We start from the raw sequence: 18,709 nt of genomic DNA on the forward strand, positions 1-18,709 counted from the left end.
CCCTGGGAGACCCCCAGCCTCCACCTGGAGGCTGACGAATGGCAAACCTTTCCAGTAAAGAATCTTCTGTATTATAACAGAGTCAAAATGAGTTTAAGATATAACCTTGTTTTCAGAAGACTTTGAGCCACTGAGGAAAACCTATTCTTATGAAAACGACGTTATATCCAGAACTTGTTTTGGCTCTGTTATAATAAAGATTATTACTGGAACGGTTTGCATTTGTCAGCCTCTTTCTTGGCTACATGCAGCTGACGAGTCTCTTTATCAGCAGCCTCCACCTGGAGATTGGCAACCCAGTCGGCAGCCCCTCTGGCCTTTTTCATCACAATTCCCTTTAGATATGACTCCTCAGACTTGAAGACTGACTCCATTTGGTTTCAGCCCATGCTCTCCTTTTTGGCACAGGGCTGCTTGTCCTAAAATATCCCACAGTGGCTAAAGATTCTAGGCCAGGGGTAGTCAAACTGCGACCTTCCAGATGTCCGTGGACTACAATTCCCAGGAGCCCCCTGCCAGCATTCGCTGGCAGGGGCTCCTGGGAATTGAAGTCCATGGACATCTGGAGGGCCGCAGTTTGACTACCCCTGTTCTAGGCCCTCTCAAGCATTATTGACTCATGCATAGCAACCCCTGATCTTCTGCATGTCTAGCTGAGCCTGAGTAGGCAGTGCTTCTGAGGATTTTACTTTGGAAGGCCCCCCTTCCTGCCAGCCTCCATTTGTCCTGTACAGCCTCGTTTCTTGCATTCCTTGACGTGACGAAGGGGCAAATAAACCTATTGCAGAGGCACGACGATGGGTCTGCCTCATTTCTTAAGGGAACGTGGCCTCGCATGGGCCATGAGCACCCTGTGCAGAACTGCCATGCAGCCGAAAGGCCTGTTACAAATCCTTTTAGAGTGTCCCTCTCCTAGTGAGAGATTCCAGCCTCCAGGTGTTATCTGGGGATCTGCCAAGATTAGAGCTGGGGTTTTGTTGCCCGCTTTTTACTACCTTAAGGAGTCTCAAAGTGGCTTACAATTGCCTTCCTCTCTTCACAACAAGGTAGGTTGTGAAGGTAGGTGAGGCTGAGAGAACTGTGACTGGCCCAGGATCATCCAGCTGGCTGCATAAGGAAGAGGAGTGGGGAATCAGACCCAGTTCTCCAGATTAGAGGCTGCCCCTCTTAACCACAAAGCCAGCTCATTTATGACTGTGTTATATGTTTAGGCCAGGGGTAGCCAAACTGCAGTCCTCCAGATGTCCATGGACTACAATTCCCATGAGCCCCTGCCAGCGACTACCCTTGGTTTAGGCTGTTCTATGTATGACCCCTGCCATATTTTATGTGAACCGTATGGGAGGGCAGTATAAAAATCAAATAAATAAATGTCCAGACTACAGAGATGGGGATTGGGGAAACTAGATTTGGTTGAATATTGCATTCTTCCAGTGAACTAAGGACAGATTTAGAAGCACAGAGGAGGAAGGAGGAGATGTGCTCTCTGTGCACACCTCATTATGTCATCATGCCCTCTATAGCAAAGGAACGGAGCATTTTTCTGTGCACATTGGAGAGCTGTCATAAGCAGTGCAGGTTGTAATGTTGTTGCTGAACACATGAGATTTGGATTTACTAGAACAACTTTTGAGGTATTATGACCACTCTTCTAAGATACTAGTTGCAATATAGTCCTTATCCTTAGTGATTTATATTAAACACATCGTTGTTGTTTTAACTTAAGAATGACAGAAGTGGTGTATGTTCTTTTTGCATGCCAGCAGGCTGTTTTTGCTCCTTTGTGATTTCCTCTCCTTTACTTTTATTCCCAGGGCCCATAAGTATTCTCATGATGTCTTCTCAGAACAAAGCCAGAAAGTCTTGAAGGACCATGAACTCTCTGGCCTCAGTGAGAATGAACTCCGGGTTCTGCTTCAACAGAATGATGCTTTCCTGCTGCCTGATGTGAGCTGGAGATTCTTTGGAAGTTTTCCCCCCAGGGGAGAGGCAAGCTGCTCTAGAACAGCCAGTGGAGAAGGAGCGTGTAAGGCAGGGGATTGGGAGGTGTTTCTGCTGACACAGAGGTGGCACTTTCCCACGCACCTATGTCCAAGCGGGTGAAGAGGTGGCCTCGTGATGCGTCCTCCATTTTCAGACCCTGGAGCTTCTGGCAGAGGGCCTCCTCACCTTGTTGCTGCAGAGCCTGACCGGAAGCAGGAAGGAAAGAGGGACCCAAGGGAGGACTCTGCCTCTTGTCCTCTTCCTGACATCCCTGAGGAATACAGCTCTCCCCAAGGCTTTGCCTCAGCCATTCAGAGAAGACAGAAGGATTGGCAAACACGGTTGACACCTTCTTGATGAGGCAGGTGGCATTTATCGCACCTGGCCTTCAGTATCTTCGTGGCCGGGCCTCCCACTGTGGATGGGCCCCAGAGCTCAGGCCATAATGGATGTACTCCTCTCAGAGGTGGATGGAATTGGATGGCAGGATGGAAGGGCAAGGTGGCCAGATTGTCCCACTTTTGGAGGGACATCTGGAGGCACCTGGCAAATTTTACGTATGTTGAAATTAAAAAATATATATTACAATACTATTTTTGCATTCTATGCATTCTATGAAACTTTTTGTTGCTCCATATAGACCAGATTTTTAATCAAGAACCCCACCAGTCAATGGTGTCCCACGTTCCCAATGTTAAAATCTGGTCACCTTATGGAAGGGCAAGGTTTAGACTCTGGCCTGTAAGGGGGGGACAGGCATCCAGCTCTCCGGGGACACTGAGAGAGCCCCCCTCCCACTCCCCCTCAGGCCAAAAACTGACAGGCACCTGGTACAGAGCAGCCTCATCATGACAGCGATTTTGGGGTGAGGGAAATGGCAGTGCAGCTGCTGAAATGGAGTGCGGGCCTCCTGGAGGAAACAACCACTGATGAAAATTCAACATTGAAAACGGCACAAATCTCGAGTCTGTTTTGGTTGCTTCATTAATCATTAAAATAGAGACAAGACATACTTTGATGGTTGATTCAATGTCTTATTAAGGAGTATTGTATAAATATTATACTGTATACAGATTTTGATAGCCTGGGACAGGCTTTTTGCTGTTAGAACAGTTATTAAGAACTGCCTGTTTTTTCATGTTGACCTTCTATCAACCTGCAACTGCCAGAAACCCCAGATCCTGTCCCCTAGGATGCTGCGTTGGTCTATTTTTCTCCACGGATATGACATTTGCCTAGAGCATCACCCGGGAATGTCCATCGGTCACACCAAAGCCCTCAGCCGCCTGCCACTGCCCAACTGTGGTGAGGATCCAGCTCCTGCCGCCTTCCTCCTGCAGATCGACTCACTGCCACAGATGCCACTGTGCTCCACGAACATCACCACTCACTCTGTGAAAGACCATATCCTCTCCCGCGTCTTTAACTGGGTGTGGACGGGATAGTCGTACAATAAGCAGGACTCTGATTTTGCTCCTTCTTTAGCCCAATACTCTCAGCATAACCTCACAGGGTTGGTGTGAAAATAAAACGGAGGAGAGGAGAATGACGTAAGCTACTTTGTTACCTGAAAATATGCCTGTCTCCTGAATTTATGATGTAGGAATTAGGAATTCTAGGAAACAAAGAGGGGTAACAAATGATATTTCTCCACTTTTGTATACATGAGTATCTGGCCAAAAATAGGCATAGACAGTTCTTAGAATTTAATAAGAGGGATTTTTATTAAAAACAATAAAACAAATCAAGGTTATCAGGTGCAAAAGAGTATTAAATTTAGGTCAAAGGAAGATATAGTTACCATCCATTGCAAAGGAAGTTCAGAAGAAATGGCTGCCTCCCTGCAAACTGGGTTTCATGCGTGGAAAGCCAAACGCGAGAATGGAGACGCGAGAATGGACACTCTTTTTTATAGCCAGTTTTGTACCTTGGGGGCTAGGGCAGGGCAGGACAGCCTTGTAACAGTATTTGATTGAGCAATGTCAAAGAAACTGAACCTTCACTAATGGGTGAAGTGGACTCAACAAGGACATAGTTTTTTTTATCTCACTACGTATGCTAATCTCATTCAACTCTTATATCCACATTCCTTACAATCCCTTCTATTTTATTTGTGACAATATGACTGTAATGTGATGTAAGTAGAATGTAATGGAATTCAGAATCTGACTCTCTGGTCTCAGGACAAAATTACACAATGACTACCTTGTCACTTGTGGGGATGCTTCCACGCTTGAGTGGAGACAGATGGGGCCAGCAACTAGTCTCTTTTAATTATTTATTTTTACAACTGGGAAAGTGTCTGCCATTAATTACTAACCTTGACATTTTTATTTCGCCAATGTTTCTGTGAACTACTACTGAACACAAAAGGACTAATTAGCTAATTTAGCAAAGAATTATCATCTTAACACAGCCTGCGGCGCCGCAGACTAAATAAAGCCGTAAGGGCTTTGTGGGAGGAGTTAGGGCGGGCTCTGTCCGGGATGAGGAAGAGTGCCGATTGGCCCCTTCCTCTGGACAGACCCTTCCTCTGGCCCCTTCTTCTGGCCGGGCCAATTGGCAGGCGCGAAACACCTCTCACTGCGTCAGGCCACCGCCCGAGGAAGCCCCCGGCAGTAGTGCGGAGCGCGGCTGCCGGGGGCTTTCTGCCCCGCGCCCTAACGTGGCAAGAGGCAGCCCAGCCCCTGCCCAACAGAGCAGCGGCCAAAGACAGAGGATACCCCGCTGAAGATGGAGGATACCCCGCCACCACCAGCGCGGCCCCCGCCACACACGAAGAACACCGGGGTAGGCCGTGGCGCGGAGGGGGGGCCGACAAACAGCTAGCGCCCGCTGTATTGCAGTTACAGCGGGCTTAATTACTAGTACTGCATAATTTTGATATTATGACACAGTTTACTCATTTGCCACTAATTTACTTTTGTCTTATATCTGCGGTCCTTGTTCCATTGTCTGAGGAAGAGTGTTTGCATTCAAAAGCTCACACCTTGAATAAATCTTTGTTGATCTTAAAGGTGCTATTGGACTCAATTTTTGTTTTGGGCTTTGATAAAGAAACATTAATGGGTTTATCGGGCTATGCCAACTTTAGGTCTGCATTGGGGAGAAAGTTGAGGTACTAATAAAGTAAATAAACAAGCAGGCTATTTATTTTATTACTATAGAGCCCTGGATGGGTTTCCCAAATGGATTTATTGGGTGATATGACCATACAAGGTCATGTTAAACAACCCCCACCCACCCCCAATGGCCATTGATGAGCCGGGAGGGGCCCTGGGTGAATGTGGACACAACTCTTCTTACCGACCCACTTGTGCATGATGGTGCCACTTCTGGGGTTTCTCGAAGCCTGAAAAATGTTCCAGGGTAGAAAAAGGAGTAAGGCTGCTATAGATTCATGGTAACAGCAAGCCAAGTGACTTGTTCATTCTGGTATGATTTTACAGGGGGAGGAAATGGGATCTTTGACCAGGGCCCCACGGTGACTCTGGGCCGCTCCATCTCCCTGGTCCTACTAGCTCAACTGTTTCTTCCGCACTCTCATGATCCGGCTTGATAAGAGGCAGTTTTGTGCACTGAGCCTGCAGCCGTGAACGCCGGCTCTTCTGAGGATCAACAAACGCATTCTGCACCAATCTTCTTGCATTATTTGTTCCCAGAAGAGTTAGTTAAGCAGCATAATGAAGCATGAAGGATTCTGGAAGCAGAGGCAATTTTTCTGTACTGAGTGCTTTGTGATTTTTGGCTACTTAACTAGCAGAACATCGAACAGAAAACAAAAATTAAGTACCTACCCAAAGGTGTTTTTAAACAAGTTTCCAGCCATCGCTATTAGAAACTGTGCTTCAGATGTCCACTGTGGCACATCCTGATCATTTTGTTCATTATTAGGGCAGTGTTCCCCAACCCCCGGTCTACGAACTGGTACCGGGAGGGAGGGAGGCGCCAGCGCACCGGCGGGCACAAACGCACAGGTGCAGCAGCTCCACACCTGCGCCCACGCCTCCCTCTCCCCCCCTCAAGACCCCAGCCCGAAAAAGGTTGGGGACCACTGCATTAAGGGGTTCCAAAGTCAGGGCACATGACTCCCAAATTTCAATCCCTTCATTGCCTCCTTCAAATGTCAGAAGTATAACCAGGTGTTTCACACAATGCTACAATCCCTACTTTCTGTGACTTGGATCCTAAGTCTTGACTCCATTGGCCCCATGCCACTCCCTTTTCCTGGTGTTGGCAATGGATTTCTTTAAGTGCTAGGCACTTCTGCTCACCCAATGCCGGTGCCTTGGATCCCCTCTCCCCAAGTGGCTACGTCCCCACAATGGAAGTGGGCCAACATGAGGCTCAAAAGCTCAATACAGCAGGAATTGCCCACCTCCAAAGTACTCTTGGAAACAAATGGCTCTCCGTCTGTAGAAGCATCCACGTTCTCAGACAAGGGCTGAGAAAGAGCATCTTTTGGTCAGGCGGCTTCTTAGTCCATGCTTTATTCAATAACGTGCAAGACGTATGTGCCAAGGCACAGTGTGGTATCATCCAAGATAAATGTGAGTTACCAAATTCTCGCTTGAAATGGAGCCCTCTCCATCTAGCAGAGCTGCAGGAGCCTTTGGAAACAGGGTGGCTGAAGAAAACTTTGATTCAGACTGTTCTTCTCAGCATCATTATTATATTTTATTTCAATTAACTATTATTAATTAATAATTATTAAGACACATGTAGTAATACACACAGCTTGGTATAGTGGTTAGCAGTGCGGACTTCTAATCTGGTGAGCTGGGTTTGATTCTGTGCTCCCCTACATGCAGCCAGCTGGGTGACCTTGGGCTCGCCACTGCACTGATAAAATTGTTCTGACCAAGCAGTAATATCAGGGCTCTCAGCCTCACCTACCTCACAGGGGGTCTGTTGTGGGGAGAGGAATGGGAAGGCGACTGTAAGCTGCTTTGAGCCTCCTTCGGGTAGGGAAAAGCGGCATATAAGAACCAACTCTTCTTCAGTAATCTCAGGGCTCTCTCAGCCTCTCCTCCCTCACAGGGTGTCTGTTGTGGGGAGAGGGAAGGAAAGGTGACTGTAAGCCACTTTGAGCCTCCTTCGGGTAGGGAAAAGTGGCATATAAGAACCGACTCTTCTTCTTCTTCTTCTTCTTCTTCTTCTTCTTCTTCTTCTTCTTCTTCTTCTTCTTCTTCTTCTTCTTCTTCTTCTTCTTCTTCTTCTTCTTCTTCTTCTTCTTCTTCTTCTTCTTCTTCTTCTTCTTCCAAGCTGCCACTGTTTCTAGTTTTGCATATATAAACTCTGCCAACACCGATTACAGTCTATATCAGTGGTCCCCAACCTTTTTATCACCGAGGATCAGTCAACACTTGACAATTTCACTGAGGCCTGGGGGGGTAGTCTTTTGCCGAGGGACATCGCTGCCACCGCCTGAGCCCCTGCTCCACTTGCTTTCCTGCTGGCGTCCCTGACTTCCCACCACCCACTGGGGGGCGCTGCCAGCATCAGCTGTGCAGTGCCATGTCGAGGGGGAGCCCCAGCCATGGCGGCCACTGGAGAGCACCAAAGGTGAGCCGGCAGCAGAGTGGCAGGGCAGACCCCGAGGCAGCAGCCAAGGAGGCGGACGAGGAGGAGCCGCGGCCCGGTACCGACTGATCCACGGACCGGTGGTTGGGGACCACTATATTATTTCTGTATTTGCCATCCAGTAGGGATGCCAACCCCCAGGTGTGATCTGGGGATCCCCTAGAATTACAGTAATCTCCAGATTAAAGAGATCAATTCCGCTTGAGAAGATGGCTGCTTTGGAGGGGGGGACTCCATAGCATTAGACAACACTGAGATCGCTCCCCACCCCCAAATCCCGCCCTCTCCCAGCTCCACCCCAAAGTCTCCACCTTTCCCAATCCAGATCTGGCAACCTTCCCATCCAATGACATCCACATGTACTGCTTGGTTGTGTGAAATATGTTTGCAACACAGAGAATTCTGTGAGTCGCTCAACTTCATGTTGTGCCCCTAGACCAAATTTTCCTACAATATTTAATTCTATTTCATTTCCCACATTTGCCTTCCAGTCACATCTTGTTTAGCTAAGTGGTCAATTTCTTTCTGGACACTTGCATAAAAGCTTTCAGTTTCTTCCTCTTTGGTATGTGAGTATTTGAGGCATCGACTTGAATGATTATGTTAATAGGTTCCCCATGAAGTCTGGTATTATTCAATCACACTTTGCGTTATAGCCCCTGATTGCTTGTACTACATCTTGCTTCAGTATTAGAGCAGCTCCATTTCTTCTGTGTTTGTTCTTGCCTGAGTTTAAAAAATCATAATTATCTATTGGAAAATATCCTAATCAAGTACATTTTAGATCATTCACTCCCAGAATTGCAATGTCTAAATGCTTCATTTCTCATTTAACCTCAGTTCACATTCCAGGTTCCTATTATATGTGTCGAACAGCTTTAGGCTTTCCTTTTGGATCCCTTCACATCAGCAACTCAATGTCCTTTCGGCTTTAATCCAGTTGCATCATTCAAAACAGCCCTAATTGTACTTGTCCTCTGCTCTTCCTCAGTAATTGACTGAGGGCTACCTGACCTTCTAGCATAGCCTTTCTCGACTTTCTGACCGTTGAGAAACCTCTGAAACATCCTTCAGGCTTTGAGAAACCTCAGAAGTGGCACGATTGTGCAGAAGAGGTTTGGGAAGCAGAGCTATGTGCAGACCTACCTGGGGCCCTTCCCCTTCCCACCCCTTCCAGGCCCATCATTGGCCATTTGGGGGGGAGGTCCACAAGACCACATATGGTCATATCACCCAATAAATGTTTAACAAATGTTTAAAATATATTAAAACTAGTTTCAAAGCCCGTTCCTAAGAACGGATCTTGAAAGGGTCCCCTCCCCTGGCCAGGTAGCTGAAGGTGGCTTTGGGTCGCAGCCGGATCAAGTGGGGCAGGCAGGGGCTGGCCAGCTCATTAGCAGGCCCAGGACAGAGCTCCGTAGCAGGCAGTCAGCAGGCCAGAAGGCCCAGCCTAGCAGGCCAAGAGGCCCTCATTATTAGGCCCTCCACCATGACCCTTGTGGCGCAGAGTGGTAAGGCAGCTGTCTGAAAGCTTTGCCCATGAGGCTGGGAGTTCAATCCCAGCAGCCGGCTCAAGGTTGACTCAGCCTTCCATCCTTCCAAGGTCGGTGAAATGAGTACCCAGCTTGCTGGGGGGTAAACGGTAATGACTGGGGAAGGCACTGGCAAACCACCCCATATTGAGTATGCCATGAAAACGCTGGAGGGCGTCACTGCAAGGGTCAGACATGACTTGGTGCTTGCACAGGGGATACCTTTACCTTTACCTTTACCATGACCCTTTGGCCAGGGCCCTCTCCCCTTACTTGCTGTTGGCTCCAGGCACTGAGGCACGTCTGAGAGCAAAGAGGTGAGATTCCAGGGACGGAGGGCAGGAGCTGCAGGTGCAGGGCCAATCAGGGTGCAGCTAGCTTTGCTGTTTCACAAATATACAGAGGAACCATGGATAAGGATTAACTAACTCCCAGCCATTCAGAAAATCCTTCCAGGGCCTGCAAGAAATCTCAGGGTTTTGTGAAACCCTGCTTGAGAAAGCCTGCTTTAGCGATATTTTTTTCCTTTTTTGATTGTCTCAGGGTTTTTAAGGTATGAGATTATCAGAAATGGTTTACCATGGCCTTCTTCTAAGCAGTCCTAACTAAGATCGAATATGCACTGGGTTTTCTGGCAGTTCTGAAGTTCATTCAGCTGCTTTGTTCTCTGACCACATTCTGCTTAGGTGCAACTCACCTTTGTTTACCCAATGTTCCACCAGAGTCAGTCCCTGTTCCCCTTGCAATATCTGAAAGTGGATTTTCTCCATTTTATCTGCAGTTCCTCAGTTGGATGTTCTTCATCCCCTGAGGACATGGCTCCCCCCATCAAGCGTTGTGGTACAGTCTCTGCTGATTGGCCCATTTCTGGCAGGGGCTACTTTTGAAATTCTAAGCTGAGAGTAGTCAGGGACCAAGCCCTATGAAGATAGGTTGAGGGACTTGTTCAGCCTGGAGAAAAGGAGGTTGAGAGGGGACATGATAGCCCTCTTTAAGTATTTGAAAGGTTGTAATTTGGAGGAGGGCAGGATGCTGTTCCTATCGGCTGCAGAGGAAAGGACACGCAGTAATGGGTTTAAACTACAAGTACAACGATATAGGCTAGATATCAGGGGAAAAAATTTCACAGTCAGAGTAGTTCAGCAGTGGAATAGGCTGCCTAAGGAGGTGGTGAGTTCCCCCTCACTGGCAGTCTTCAAGCAAAGGTTGGATACACAGTTTTCTTGGATGCTTTAGGATGCTTTGGGCTGATCCTGCGTTGAGCAGGGGGTTGGACTGTGTGGCCCCTTCCAACTCTATGTTTCTATGATTCTATGATTCTATGATTCTAGTCTTAAAATTGCTTCTCTTACAAGTTTTCATTTTAGTACTGCCTTCATTTTGTCTCAGCTTTTGTGCTGTAAAAGCCCCCTTACGTGTTGTGAGAAGCAGGGTTCAGCATTAGTGTCAGAAGAACTATAGATGATCCTGTCCTTGCCTCTAGCTGTTTCCTCCTTCTTTCTCTCTGTAAATATGTGCTTCACACAGTGGGAGGGGGGGTGAGAAATGTTCCACAGGGCTACCCTCGCTCTGTTCTTTTCCCCTGCCCTTTCCCTCCCATCTTGGCCTTTTCTTTTTTGTAAATGAAGGGGATGTGCTACACTTGGATTCCTTAAAAAAAAACGAATCTGGGGAGGCATTGCATTTCTTTCTTTAAAACAAACTCACACCGGAGAACCTTTTGAATAGGACTTATAGGCTTTAAGTTACAACATGGCTGACATGGCTCAGTAGGGTGCTAGCCTAGAGTCAGTAGGGTGCTAGTTATTCAGTAGGGTGGTCGCCTTGAAATTGCAGCTTTGTGAGCTTCAGGCTAGCTGTGGGTCTTTATTTTTCCCATACACAGGAATTTTTTTTTACTTTTGAAAAGCTCATATTTTAAAAATTGATGTGGATTCTACCCCTTGCCCTATCACTCCACTGAGCAAAGTTCGCTCATTTATTAAAATATTTATATCCTACCTCTTATTTTTGACTCAAATTGGAAGCTCTCCTCCAGTCTAAGGAATCTTTCTCCAGTTTAAGTAGCTCAACCTTTGGAGGAAGGCTTCTGAGAAGATGGTTGGATCTACCCTGCAGAGTATTAGATTAGGATATCTTTATGTGCTGGCTATTTGAGTACAAGTATTTCTTAGAGACAATGCATTTGAACACACATGAAGCTACCTGAGACCCTTGGTCCACTAAGGTCAGTATTACCTACTCAGAGTTACAGCGGCTCTCATTAGTCTCAGGTGGAAGTCTTCCACAAGACCTCTGACCTGATCCTTTCATTTTGAGATGCCAGGGATTGAACTTGGGACTTTCTACATGCCAAGCAGATGCTCCACCTTTGAGATATGGTTCCTCCTCATCATATTTACTACTAAGGTTGGAAGAGGGGCAACTGAGCTCAACACAAGGACTTTGAGATTTCTCAGTGAATCTTCTGCAATTATTTTATTGGAAAAAAGCAGCCTCTGGAAGAGATACAAATCTGGCCCAGGCTTCCTGCATAATTTCCTCAAACTCAAAAGACCCATGCTGCTGCCTGTTCTAGGGAAAATATCTGGCCACCAGACATATTTCTTCCAGAATGGCAAGCAGAAGCTCTGTGGGGCTTTGAAGTCAGGAAAAATGCCTGGGAGGGAAGGGTTGACACCCTTCCCCCATGCCGTACCCATGATCCCCATCAGAGTCTGCCTGTAATGTATTGCAGGGGTAATCAACCTGTGGTCCTCCAGATGTCCATGGACTACAATTCCCATGAGCTCTTGCCAGCGTTTGCTGGCAGGGGCTCATGATAATTGTAGTCCATGGACATCTGGAGGACCACAGGTTGACTACCCCTGATGTATTGTATTGGGCACCTTCCCCTTTAAGAACATGCAGGATTCCCACATACGGGAAGGTTTTTGTGGGTGATTCAGCCAATATATACTCTGGGCCGTTCACTTGTTGGCAGTTGCTGGTTGTTATTGTATCAGTGGATAAAGACTTTTTGGACGTGTTGACACCCTTCCCCCGTGCCGCAGCCATGATCCCCATCAGGTCCTGACCAGGAAAGATGCTTGGGAGATCTTTTTGTGGCTCGTTCAGCATCTCGCCTTCTTCCAAGGTTCCAGGCTGGGGGCTTGCACTGTTCCCACAACTACTGAAAGAAGGGTTCTCCTTTTTAAGAAAGATCCACAAAAGGGGAGTGGTGGCTGGGCAACGATCCCCGTCATGGGTCAGCTTCCAAAAGTCTCACCGCCCCACTTTCTCTTTCAGCCTTTAGTCGAGCATCCAATTGCAGTGACGGCGGTTATTACAGCTACACAAAGGGAATATTAATTCCATTTATTTTAACGGCGATGTCTCTAGCTGCAGACTAGAGGCTACAGTGCCATACAAGAGCAATGAGTCAATTGAATGGAACGGGAGAGACATGCTGGGCTTGGACGTGGCCAGATCCAGCTCTGACAGCTCCCTTTTCCTGCCTGAGCGTGGGAGGGCTTGTGCTTGCCGTGCGAAGCCTGAATGCTGAAGAGCCTGCTGGCTTGCAGGGGGGGCCTTTTGGGAAATTACAATGCAGGTTTTCACACCGTCAGTGTGCAGGTGGATCTGGCACTGGAAACTTCCAGCGTCTTCAGAAATCACTTTCACGTTGCAGGGAATGGTGGGGTGCAATCTGGATATGTACCTGTTCTCACAAGCACCAGCATCGCCACCCTCCCTCCCTCCCTCCCTCTCTCTCTCTCTCTCTCTCTCTCTCTCTCTCTCACACACACACACACACTCGAACACACACCCTTCTGATAGGGCAGGCAACCCCTTTCGTAAGAGGAGTCTCCCCAGTTTCACAGCTCCTTGATGCAGCTAACAGAGCCCTTGCAGCTTTCGCCTCTGCTGACCTCCATATATTTTAAACATTTGTTAAACATTTATTGGGAGATATGACCATACAGGGTCGTGCTGACCTACCCACCCCTCACAAATTGGCCAATGGTGGGCCTGAAGGAGGTGGGAAGGGGAGGCGTCCTGGGTGGGTGTGTACACAGTTGTGCTTCCCAACCACATTCTGCACAATCATGCCACTTGGGGCGTTTCTCCAAGCCTGAAGAATGTTTCAGGGGGTTCTCAATGGTAAAAATGTTGAGAAAGGCTACCTGAAACACACGCTGGGAATCCAAGTCCGGGACTCCAGCTGCTCTGCCTCATCTAGACATCCAAATGCAGCCCCCCCCCCCTTCCCACAGCTCCGGTCCAGATCGGACCTGTTTTTTACCTCTCTGCTACCGTTACAGTCATTTGTACGGAAAAGCTTTTAAAAGTCACAGCATTGATCTTACAGTCGCCCTGCACAAAACACAATGAAAGGCTCCTTCCGTTTCCATGTCAAATCCCTAATTCACACATCTCTGCATCAGATTTCCACATACGTGATACTGGTTTTTAGGGGGCTATTTGTGATATGGAAAGTACTCGTTAGAGCAGGGGTAGTCAAACTGCGGCCCTCCATGTCCATGGACTACAATTCTGGGAATTGTAGTCCATGGACATCTGGAGGGCCGCAGTTTGACTACCCCTGTGTCAGAGGAATACACTGTCTCCCCCTTTTGGCTGCAAGCTGAATGTGGACTGAATCTACTTCAATAAATGTAAGTTTTACTTTAGCAACACACTTCTTGGGAGTGTTTTTTATGGCATTCGATGTCACTCTTCGACGGTTTGGCTAACTCTGCTATATAGTGACAGAATGGTTTGAGCAGAGTCGCCTGAAACTCAACCCCTCCAAGACGGAGGTCCTGTGGCTGGGAAGTAGGGGGCGGGAACAGGAAGCGCATTTACTCACCCTGGCAGGGGCGCATCTTACCATCGCGTCCCAGGCCAGAAACTTGGGTGTGACCATTGATGCCTCCCTGACTATGGAGGCGCAGGTCAAGAAAGTAGCCAGCCAGGCATTTTTCCATCTTCGCCAAGCTCGGCTACTAGCGCCCTACCTGTCCCCCGAACACCTGGCCACTGTGATCCATGCTACGGTCACCTCCAGATTAGATTTCTGTAACTCGCTCTACGCGTGCCTATCCCTGTCTCTGATCCGGAAACTCCAGCTGGTACAAAATGCAGCCGCTAGGGTCCTCACCGGCACACCTTGGAGGGCCCACATCCAGCCTGTGCTGAGGCAGCTGCACTGGTTACCAATTGCTGTCCGGATCCGGTTCAAGGTTCTGGTTCTAACCTTTAAGGCTTTACGCGGGCTGGGACCCACATACCTGAGGGACCGCCTAGTGCCCTATGCCCCCCGCAGGGCTCTGCGCTCTGCGAGTGAGAATCTTCTGGTCGTTCCCGGCCCTAGGGAAGCACGCCTAGCCTCGACCAGGGCCAGGGCCTTTTCGGTCCTGGCCCCCACCTGGTGGAATGAGCTCCCGAGTGAGCTGCGGGCCCTGCAGGACCCTTTAACGTTCCGCAGGGCCTGCAAGACGGAGCTCTTCCGCCAGGTCTATGGTTGAGGCTGGGGCTGCCGGGGTACATCGACTGCTCTCCCCCGGGCTTCTTGAACATTGTTGACCTCCTTCTCCTCCACCCCCCCTTTTTTTAGGAATGGGGGTAGGAAGGGGATCTTATTATTGTGCTGCCATGTTGTGACATTTTAAAGTCTTTTAATGGGAGTTTTAATGGGTTTTTTAAGACATTGTAACCCGCCGCGAGCCATTTGGGAGTGGTGGGAAATAAATCGAAATAATAATAATAATAATAATAATAATAATAATAATAATAATAATAATAATAATAATAATAATAAACCAAATATCCCAGTATTCGTAACCTTCAAGAAAAGTGATTCCTACAATTTCAACCCCACGGGGGAAAACAGTACTTAGTACCCTATTTAGTTAGACTGAGCAAATGTGAAGGGCCTTTTGCTTTGACTAAATGGTTCCCCTGCTCCCATTGATCCACGTGTCCAACCCGGCATGCCAGAACTACAAGAGAAATCTCTCCTCCCATCTAAGGAACAAAGAGACTGTCCACGACCATCAGAAGCCAAGGGAAAGGTGGTTCCCAGGTTTTTATTCATTGTTGAGAAAGAGGAGTTGGGGTTTTGGGCCTGAAGCAGTCATGGGGCTGGCTGCTTCAGGCGCAAATGGCCGCTTCAGACGCCAAAGCAACCAACCCTGGAGATGTCAGTAAGTTTATCTTTTCTCCTCTCGGAAGAAGGATGAGCACTCCCTGAAATTCCCTCTTCCTTGGCAGGACTCAGCTGAGATGCTTCCTAGCCTTATCCCCTTGTGGAGCAAGACTGTGCCTCCGCTGGGCCCGGCTGTTCCACTCCAAAGGCCCCTGGATGTCCCAGTACAGGTACCATGTTTGATTAGGTTGCCCACATGTGAAATCCGACATGCAAGAGACCAGGTTGTGCAGTCCATGGTCCAGGCCTGTGTGTGCATGCATGCCCTACTCAAATATTAGGGCAGCTGCAGATACCTGAGGCTGCTGGGGGCAGGACTCTCATGCTCAGAAGGAGGACGAGAAAGGAGCAGGATCACCCCCCACACATACACACACACACAAACACACACAGGGAGAAAACCAGGGAGAGAATTGCTTATTTTGCAAGCTTGTCTCTCCCAGAGCGAAGGTCTCCTGTGCCTTACCTGAGACAGCATTCTATTTGAGATGGAATTACCATTTTCCCCGTTTTCAATGAAACGAATGGCTGTGGATTTGCCCCCCCCCCCAACAAAGCTTGCATAAGGCAGAACTTCCCCTGCATTCGTGCAGCCACCTAATTACCGCTCCCATGCTGAGTGCTGCTGCGGATGAGGAGCTCTCCGGCACTCTCTTTTATGCCATCTTTCCAAAGAAAGTGTCTGATTTATGTCTCGTTGCTTTTCAAAGGCAGCTCAGGCACCCAGCATGACACGCTTGCAAATAAGACTTCTGGACGGCCAGGGGCTGCTGCTTACCCACTGCTCCGTCGGCTCCTTCTCAGCGATGCTCATCAGCGTCGGCATGTTTTTTACCAAGCTGGTTTGGATCGGCTCTGGGGAATTTAGTTTCTTCCCCCCAACCCTCCCCCCCCACACACACTATGGGGAAAATTAATATTTTCTGCTACTGCATTGGGTGGGAGATGCCACTAGATTGCTTTGTTTTCATTTTAGAAGGTAGTGGCCCGACACAGACTGCACAGGGGTCCCAGTCAGATGCCCGGAAGCTTGCTGGTGTCCCTGGGACTGCATGCCCACAAGGGCTTCCTGTGCAAGGCACCACTGCAGGGGATTTCTGGATGCAGACTGGGATGCAGCAGCAAGATGCTGCAGGCTTTGTAGGCACCCTGCGTGAAGCAACGAGGGACTCCTCAGAATCCACTGCAGTGTACAGCATTTCTATGAGGGATACCTATCATTCCTTGTTAGGCAAACCAGTGGGGAAAGGGTTTCCTGAGTGCAGGACGTCTGAAAGCCCCTCTCTCAGTTGGGTTGCTCAACTATTTTGAAGTCAAATAAGGAGGGCAAACAATCTGCGCCCCAGTGAGGAGTCCCAACAGCAGCCCTGCATTGCAATGTCATCTGTACTACGGACAGCCCCCACAGCTCCACGGCCTTCAAGAAACCAGGAAGAGATTGAGGCTGGGACGGGCAGCCATGGAGAAGCTAGAGAAGATCCTTAAGCTTAAGGACATGTCATTGGCCAACAAGTTCATTTGTGCCATCGTATTTCCCATCACCACGGACAGGTGTGAAAGTTGGACAATCGAGAAAGCCGACAGGAAGAGTTGATTCCTTTGAAATGGGGTGTTGGAGGAGAGTTTTACGGATACCACGAACCACCGAAAAAGACAAATGTGGGCTCTGGATCAAATCAAGTCTGGACTCTCCCTAAAAGTTAAAATAGCTACACTGAACTTATCACACTTGGGTCACACTGTGATGACGTAGTGACCACTTGAATTTGTCTTTTTAATAAGATTTATTTTCCTCCTTTGTTATGTTTGTATTTTTGTCTTTCTAATTTGATAAGTTTAGAAGCACTGTTTTATGTTGCTGTCAGTACCTAAATCATCTAAAACACCCTTTATATTAAAATTCTGCAAGACTTTGCATTTCAGGATCTTCTTCCCATGTCGGCACGTCTCGTGGCTCAGTGTCCCAGGATCCTCATCAACAACCAGCCTGAGGATACCTGTTTGCAGAAATTGTGCCTTGACTGCGATGAGGGCATCTTGACATCACGCCCGGCCTTGTTCTCACCTTTGCTTTGCTGCTTCTCTCAACCCCCAGAGAGGCATAAGGGAAGATTACCCCCTGAACTGCTTTTCATTGGAAGATTCTTCACTGGAAGATGTAATCAGTAATTGTGTCAAAGTGGACAAGATGTGACTTAATTGGGGTGGGATTTCACACCTGGAATTGAGAGGGATCTGGGAAGACTCTGGTGTCTAATTTGGCTAATCAAGCCACAGCTTTAATAAATTTATCTGAAAGATCCCCTGCCTGGTCCGTGTAAATTCCAGTCCTGCTGCAGCAGGGTAACAGGACAGAAGCAACCCTGATGCTAGGGCAGCTGAAGGCAGCAGGAAAAGAGGTGGAAGGACTCAACCAAGAAGTTGCAAGGACTGAACAAGGCTGTTAGTAACAGGACATTTTGGAGGACATTCATTCTTAGGGGCCACCAGAATCTGGAAACGGCCTGACAGCCCTTTGGCTTTGGTGGTCACTGATCCAACCCATTTGCAAACAGCTGAGATAGGGGTCTGTCTGTCATGGGATTGGAATAGAGACTAGCAATGGGTCACCTTGTGATCCTGGCAGGATGACTGTCATGACAGACAGGTCTCCTCTACCACCAGCTGGTGGGGGAACTCTGTTCCCCCTCCAGCAGCAACAGGAGCACATCAACCCAGTGACAAAGCTGAGACTATTTTACTAACTATTTTGCTAACAAGGAAGCTTGTTTGGCCTCCACCAGGGCCAGAGATTTCTGTCCTGGCCCCCACTAGAGGAATGAGCTCCCAGAGATCAGGGCCCTGACGGAACTAGAACAGTTCTGCAGGGCCTGCAAAAGAGAGCTCTTCCGCCAGGCATTTGGTTGAGGTCGACTGAAAACTAACATTTACTGGGCCCACGAGCCTCCCTCCCAGGAATCAAACTGATCAGTCATTCTGTTAGACTGTCATTCTCTGTTTGTTGCTGTTATTATTATCCATTTGACATAACTACCGAGTTTGCTGCATTGTTCTTGTTCCCTGTGTTTTATGTGAACCGCCCTGAGCCTCAGGGGTGGGCGGTAAAGGTATCCCCTGTGCAAGCACCGAGTCATGTCTGACCCTTGGGGTGACGCCCTCCAGCGTTTTCATGGCAGACTCAATACGGGGTGGTTTGCCAGTGCCTTCCCCAGTCATTACCGTTTACCCCCCAGCAAGCTGGGTACTCATTTTACCGACCTCGGAAGGATGGAAGGCTGAGTCAACCTTGAGCCGGCTGCTGGGATCGAACTCCCAGCCTCATGGGCAGAGCTTTCAGATGGCTGCCTTACCACTCTGCGTCACAAGAGGCTCTTGGGGAGGGCGATATATAAATGTAATTATAAACAAACAACAAAAAACT

General features: G+C 48.3%; 1 long non-coding RNA gene across 2 annotated transcripts in view; it reads left to right on the forward strand.

Annotated features, from left to right (window-relative positions):
- LOC143823804 (uncharacterized) overlaps positions 1-4,587 on the forward strand; it is a 36,760-nt gene extending 32,173 nt beyond the window's left edge. For both annotated transcript variants that reach the window (XR_013226587.1, XR_013226586.1), the window contains one exon: positions 1,815-4,587. This is a non-coding gene — a long non-coding RNA (uncharacterized LOC143823804). The remainder of the gene's footprint in view (positions 1-1,814) is intronic.
- The last annotated feature ends 14,122 nt before the right edge of the window (positions 4,588-18,709 follow it).

Source organism: Paroedura picta, chromosome 14 (genome assembly GCF_049243985.1).
Source record: "Paroedura picta isolate Pp20150507F chromosome 14, Ppicta_v3.0, whole genome shotgun sequence".
In the NCBI taxonomy this organism is placed as follows: Eukaryota; Metazoa; Chordata; class Lepidosauria; order Squamata; family Gekkonidae; genus Paroedura; species Paroedura picta.